This window comes from Lolium perenne, chromosome 4, assembly GCF_019359855.2.
Source record: "Lolium perenne isolate Kyuss_39 chromosome 4, Kyuss_2.0, whole genome shotgun sequence".
Taxonomy (NCBI): domain Eukaryota; kingdom Viridiplantae; phylum Streptophyta; class Magnoliopsida; order Poales; family Poaceae; genus Lolium; species Lolium perenne.
The window spans coordinates 139,285,561-139,293,011 of NC_067247.2; the positions used below are offsets into that span (position 1 = coordinate 139,285,561).

The window sequence follows — 7,451 nt, forward strand, 5'->3', positions numbered from 1 at the left end:
ACCGAAGAACAAGCTCAAGACCCTCCCTCTCATGAGCAAGATCAAGGACAAGATCAACCTAATAAGATTGATGGAGAAGCGCCAAGTGTTGATCAAGAACAACCCAATGATGATGGTGCAACCCCAAGTGATGTCCAAGATCAACCTAATGATGAAGAGCAAACTCCAGCAATTGAGCAAGCTCAAATTAATGGTCAAGACGGGGATCAAAATAGTCAAGGAGACCAAGTGATGTCTCAAAGCTCCTTTGAAGACATTGAAGCCCGTCGCAAAATAAGAGTTGCAATAACTTTGGAACTTTGAGGTCACACTATTGACAAAGTTGTTGGTGACTTGAGGAAGCAAATGACCACCCGGAGACAACTAGCCAACTTTAGTGATCACCAAGCTTACATTTCCATGGTGGAACCAAAGAAAGTCTTTGAGGCACTTGAAGATCCGGATTGGTTGGATGCTATGCATGAAGAACTCAATAACTTCAATCGCAACAATGTATGGAGATTAGTAGAGAAGCCCAAGGATTGTCGCAATGTTATTGGCACGAAGTGGATATTCAAGAACAAGCAAGATGAACATGGCATTGTCATTCGGAACAAGGCAAGATTGGTTGCTCAAGGTTTCTCTCAAGTGGAAGGCATTGACTTTGGTGAAACCTATGCTCCCGTGGCTCGCCTTGAGTCCATCCGTAACCTTCTTGCATATGCTTCTCACCATAACTTTAAATTGCAACAAATGGATGTTAAAAGTGCATTTCTTAATGGACCTCTAAAAGAGTTGGTCTTTGTTAAGCAACCTCCCGGGTTCGAGGATCCCGAGTTCCCTAACCATGTCTATCAACTCGAAAAGGCGCTCTATGGCCTTAAGCAAGCCCCACGAGCGTGGTATGAGCACCTTAAAGAGTTGTTACTAGACCGTGGATTTCAACTCGGGCTAATCGACCCCACTCTTTTTACTAAGAGGTTTGACGGGGAGCTTTTCATTTGCCAAATATATGTTGATGACATTATCTTTGGCTCTACTAATAAAGCTTTTAATGAAGAATTTTCAAAGCTTATGACCAACAAGTTTGAGATGTCCATGATGGGTGAATTGAGGTTCTTTCTTGGATTTGAGATCAAGCAATTGAGAGAAGGAACATTCATTTGCCAAGCCAAGTACATTCAAGACATGCTCAAGAGATTCAATATGAAGGACTTGAATGGTGCAAAGACTCCAATGGCTACCAATTGCCATCTCGCACTTGATCCCGGTGGTAAGGACGTGGATCCAAAGGTATATCGCTCCATGATAGGCTCCTTGCTTTACCTTTGAGCATCTAGACCGGATATTGTGTTGAGTGTAGGTGTATGTGCAAGGTATCAAGCCGCTCCTAAAGAAAGCCACTTAGTGGCGGTCAAAAGAATCTTTAGATATTTGGTTCATTCCCCAAGACTTGGTTTATGGTACCCAAAGGGTTATGGATTCTCACTTGTTGGCTATACGGACTCGGATTGGGCGGGAGATAAGGATGATAGGAAATCAACCTCCGGGGCATGCCAATTTCTTGGTAGGTCCTTGGTGTGTTGGTCTTCTAAGAAGCAAAATTGTATAGCTCTCTCTACCGCCGAATCCGAGTACGTGGCGGCCGCTAGTGGATGCACACAACTCTTATGGATGAGGCAAACTTTAAAGGATTACGGTGTCACTTGTGACAAAGTGCCTCTTTTATGTGACAACCAAAGTGCCATCAAGATTGCATACAACCCTGTACAACACACAACAACGAATCATATTGAGATTCGAAATCACTTCATTCGAGATCATGTCTCTCGGGGTGATATTGAGTTGTCATTCATTGGTACCCATGACCAACTTGAGGATATATTCGCGAAGCCTCTTGATGAAGCAAGATTTTGTTACTTGAGGAATGAGCTAAATATCATAGATTCGAGTAGCTTGGCTTGAACACTTTGCATACATAACTATTCCTCAACTTCTATTTGGTTTAGGTGTGGGCATGAAAATAGGGGGAGTGTGGTTTAAATTGTTGAGCTATCCCTCCCCCCATAATGCCAACATTAAGAAATCATTCTCTTTATATCAATCAATGATATGTGAGCATCAATGATGAGTATTGGTTTTGGGCCCAAGATATATCTTCGTGGTGCCATACCTTATCACTCATATATGGTGGCCTAGGCCACCGACCTCTTCTTGTGAAGAGTTGTTATTAGTTCGATCTTGAAGAGTTGTTCTTCATTGGTCTTTCATGTTCCTATGGGAATTGGCTCAATGTTTGGCTTTTTCTTGATTTGATCCTTGCAAAATTGAGTCCATAGTACCATACCTCTCTTATAGGGTCCATCCTAAGCCATTCTCTCACCTCTAAAACCTTCTATCTCTTGCACAAGCTCATTTCAAAAAAAAATTGCATATCAAAAATCTTGTTTGTCAAAATCAAAATTGGATGAGGAGGTGTCCTCCTCAAAACCATTTTTTTAAAACAGCCCAAGTGTTAAAAAAATCAGGGGAGCCTGGCCGACCGGGGCCTGGCCAGGCCGGTAGTACCACCGGGGCCTGGACGGTACTACCGCCGGCCTCCGGCAGGTAGCTCTACACGGGGAGGCTGGGTCGAACCCAGCACTCACCCCTCCGCTCTTCCCCAACCCCCACACGCACGCATGCTTCACACACTGCCCGCCCAGTTGCCTTCGCCGTCCGCCGGCTCTCCGGCCACCTCCGGCCAGATCGGCTCCGTGGGAGCCTTCCCCATCCTCTCCTCCTCCATGGCCTCCGGTATTGGCCCCTCTCCCTGCATATTTTGGCCGTATTTTAGGCTCATACATGTGTTGGTTATAGGTACTACATGCTTAGATTTTTGGCTAAATCTTGCACTAGAGCTTGTATCACTTGTTGATCTATGTCTCCTCTAGTATGTAGTACCCTTAACCTCTAAATGTGTGGCAATTTTTTTATCATCCTCATGCATGTTTGTTTTGGGTCAAAGAAATTTTTGTTTTCTCATATAAATGAGCTTGTGCACTTATCCCATATGTCCCTCTACGTTGTTCATCTACTTCAAAGGTGCTAGTGGATCATGTTCGGCGAGACCACAAAATAGAAGAGGGGTTCCGTCCGTTGAGGACGAGATTGTTGCACAAGATGAAGTTTTACCCTGTGCCACTACTGCTCGTGGTGCTTATTTGGCCAATAGGATGAAGGGTAAGAATGCGATTGCGTCCTATGGCAACGTACGTCTTCATGAGTACATGGCTCTTCGCTCAACTAACCCTTATGAGGGGTCTCGGGCTTCTCGTGTCCGCAACCATCACTTCTACACCGAGGTTCAAGAGCGAATATTCAATGAAGTCTATGCTCCCAAGGTAAAAGTGGTTGATCAACGGTATATCAACATTGACCATTTGAAGAAGAATGCATACTTCCATGAAGCACTCGAGATTTGCCAGGAGTTTGGTTTGCTTCCCATTATGTCCTTCCAATGCAACTATGATCCTTATCTTGTGACTCAGTTTTATGCCACAGTCTATTTTCGTGATGATAAAGCTCGCTCAATTTCTTGGATGACTCGTGATGAGGTACTCACGACCACTTGGAGCAACTTTGGACAGATTCATGGCTATCCCATTCCGGAAAATTGTGATGACGACCGTGATAGTGGTTGGAGGTTTCACGGGAGCTCTAATGCAAGCACCAACGATGTTCTTGAGCAACTCTATATGCCCGGTAGATGCAAGCTTGGGTTCACTTCCGGTCTTCAACCCGTCAATGATATCATGCTTCGCATCTACCGTGAGACCGTTGCCGTCAAAGTAGGTAACGTTGATGAGATTCACTCTTTTGTCATTGACTTGATGCTTCAGACACACCTCCGGAGGGGCAATGGTGTTAAGATGGATGTCATGGATTGCCTGTGGCCTATATCATGAAGCTTATTTCTGAGGTATGGCATCAGGAATTTGATGGTGCAATTCTGGAACCAATTTCATCACTTACCGAGCATCCTTGCAAGAACCTCCTTATGAAAGATCATGGGCTCCCAGCTTCTGCCTTAGCCACAGCAGCTCCTACAGTACTTCAGATCCTTCCACTGCTCCCGCTCACAAGATCGATGGATTTACTGCTCATATGGCCCTTGGGGGGCCTCCAGCCGAATACATATATGACCCTATGCTCGAGCCTTCCTGGTACACCAAGCTCAAGATCAAGGTAAAGAAGACCTTCTGCCTCCAACTGGATATCCAGGAGCATATGTATGACTCCTATGTGGCCGAGAAGAAAGCTCGGCGCCGCCAGAAGAGCATTATGAGAAAACTTGGTATGGAAGTGTCTCCTCCAGGATCTGAAGAAAATATCATTCCGAAGCCTCAGTGGATTTCTGCTCATAGCTAGTGGTCTGATGGTGAAGACGGACCCTCCTACAGTGTCGACTCCGATATTGGCGGGGACTTACTTTGAGTCTCTCGGGATGATACCATCGCTCTTAAACCTTTTTGGCATCTTGATGTCAAAGGGGGAGAAGAGTTCTATTAGGTTCGGGATTTGCATGGGAAGTCACAAGCTTGCAATTTCTTTGACTCTTTATGCTTGTGACTTATGGTTATTAGTTGTTGTGATCTATTTTTTATGTTTTATGGACCTTATCTATGTGTGTGAGACATAGGGGCTATCTATTTATGTATGAGACATTTGCTATCTATCTAGCTATCTATGGTAAAGACTAAGTGGACTACTTGTGGTATGATCTCTAAACTCAACACTTGTCTTTACACACATATGCTTTGTCTATTCTCAAGTGCAAGTGATGAATTTGTTTGCTTACCCTTTACCCTTGCACTTGTTGGTTAATCTAAATTGCTAGAGTATATTGATCCTAGATGATGTGCTTCTTATTCAAATGCAATGTTAATTGGTTGCACATGTTTAGGGGGAGCTTATTATATCCTCTTATAATTTCTTTGCTCAAATACTCAACTCCTATGAAAATCTTATGTTGTCATCAAGAAACCAAAAAGGGGGAGATTGAAAGAACATATCTCCTTTAGTAAGTGGTTTTGGTGTTGATGACAATAACTATATATGACTAATTTGGTTATATAAGATTTGAAGGATGTAACATGATCGGTGTGCCCAAAAGTTGAAGAGCTTGCAGGATATATTATGTTATTCTTGTGTGGTTCTTGTTGGAAGAAAGAATAGAAGAACAAGGAAGAAAAGAAGAAGAAAAGAAGAAGAAGAAAAGAAGAAGAACAAGGAAGAAAAGAAGAAGAAAAGAAGAAGAAGAGAAGAAGTAGAGAAAAGGAGAGGAGGGGTTGCGCGGCCGGAGGCGCGGGCGGTACTGCCGACCTGGCCATGGCCGGAGGCTCTGGGAGTGGTACCGCCCACGGTAATGAAAAATGGCTTTGTGCCACAGAAGGTGTTCAGGGCTTTTGGGCGTGTTGACGCGTAAAGCACACGCCCGTTGGGAACCCCTAGTGGAAGGTGTGATGCGTACAGCAGCAAGTTTCCCTCAGTAAGAAACCAAGGTTTATCGAACCAGTAGGAGTCAAGGGCCACGTGAAGGTTGTTGGTGGAGGAGTGTAGTGCGGCGCAACACCAGGGATTCCGGCGCCAACGTGGAACCTGCACAACACAATCAAAATACTTGGCCCCAACTTAACAGTGAGGTGGTTGATACGTCTCAAATGTATCTATAATTTCTTATGTTCCATGCTACTTTATTGATGATACCTACATGTTTTATACATACTTTATGTCATATTTATGCATTTTCCGGCACTAACCTATTAATGAGATGCCGAAGAGCCAGTTGCTGTTTTCTGCTGTTTTTGGTTTCAGAAATCCTAGTAAGGAAATATTCTCGGAATTGGACGAAATCAACGCCCAGGATCTTATTTTTCCACGAAGCTTCCAGAACACCGAAAGGGAAACGAAGTGGGGCGACGAGGCGACACCACGCTAGGGTGGCGCGGCCCAGGTCCTGGCCGCGTGGCCCTACTGTGTGGGTCCCTCGCGTCTCCCCTAAACCTACCTCTTCGCCTATAAGAAGCCTTCGTCGATAATAGTTACAGTACCGAGAGCCACGATACGAAAAACCTTCCAGAGACGCCGCCGCCGCCAATCCCATCTCGGGGGATTCAGGAGATCGCCTCCAGCACCCTGCCGGAGAGGGGAATCGTCTCCCGGAGGACTCTTCACCGCCATGGTCGCCTCCGGAGTGATGTGTGAGTAGTTCACCCCTGGACTATGGGTCCATAGCAGTAGCTAGATGGTCGTCTTCTCCTAATTGTGCTATCATTGTTGGATCTTGTGAGCTGCCTGACATGATCAAGATCATCTATTTGTAATGCTACATGTTGCGTTTGTTGGGATCTGATGAATAATGAATGCTATGCTATGTTGATTATCAATCTATCATCTATGTGTTGTTTATGATCTTGCATGCTCTCCGTTATTAGTAGAGGCTCTGGCCAAGTCATTACTTGTAACTCCAAGAGGGAGTATTTATGCTCGATAGTGGGTTCATGCCTCCATTAAATGCGGGACAAAGGAGAAAGTTCTAAGGTTGTGGATGTGCTGTTTCCACTAGGGATAAAACATCAATGCTATGTCTAAGGATGTATTTGTTGATTACATTACACACCATACTTAATGCAATTGTCTGTTGTTTGCAACTTAATACTGGAGGGGGTTCGGATGATAACCTGAAGGTGGACTTTTTAGGCATAGATGCATGCTGGATAGCGGTCTATGTACTTTGTCGTAATGCCCAATTGAATTTCACACTACTCATCATAACATGTATGTGCATTGTCATGCCATCTTTATTTGTCAATTGCCCAACTGTAATTTGTTCACCCAACATGCTATTTCTTATGGGAGAGACACCACTAGTGAACTGTGGACCCCGGTCCATTCTTTTACATCGAATACAATCTACTGCAATACTTGTTCTACTGTTTTCTGCAAACATCATCATCCACACTATACATCTAATCCTTTGTTACAGCAAGTCGGTGAGATTGACAACCTCACTGTTAAGTTGGGGCAAAGTATCTTGGTTGTGTTGTGCAGGTTCCACGTTGGCGCCGGAATCCTTAGTGTTGCGCCGCACTACACTCCGCCGCCATCAACCTTCAACGTGCTTCTTGACTCCTACTGGTTCGATAACCTTGGTTTCATACTGATACGTCCAAAACGTATCTACTTTCCCGAACACTTTTGCTATTGTTTTGCCTCTAATTTGTGTGTTTTGGATACAACTAACGCGGACTAACGCTGTTTTCAGCAGAACTGTTCTGGTGTCTCGTTTTTGTGCAGAAATCCAACTTTCAGGAAAATCCCCGGAATTTATGCAGAAGGTCCTATTTTCCCAGAATATTGGCGGAGCCAGAAGGGCAAGCCAGGTGGGGGCCCGAGGGCCCCACACGCTAGGCCGGCGCGGCCCAGGAGGG

The 7,451-nt window shown here is 44.7% G+C and overlaps 1 pseudogene; it reads left to right on the plus strand.

Annotated features, from left to right (window-relative positions):
• The first annotated feature begins 1,185 nt into the window (after window positions 1–1,185).
• On the plus strand, window positions 1,186–4,389 carry LOC139839144 (uncharacterized mitochondrial protein AtMg00810-like; annotated as a pseudogene).
• The last annotated feature ends 3,062 nt before the right edge of the window (window positions 4,390–7,451 follow it).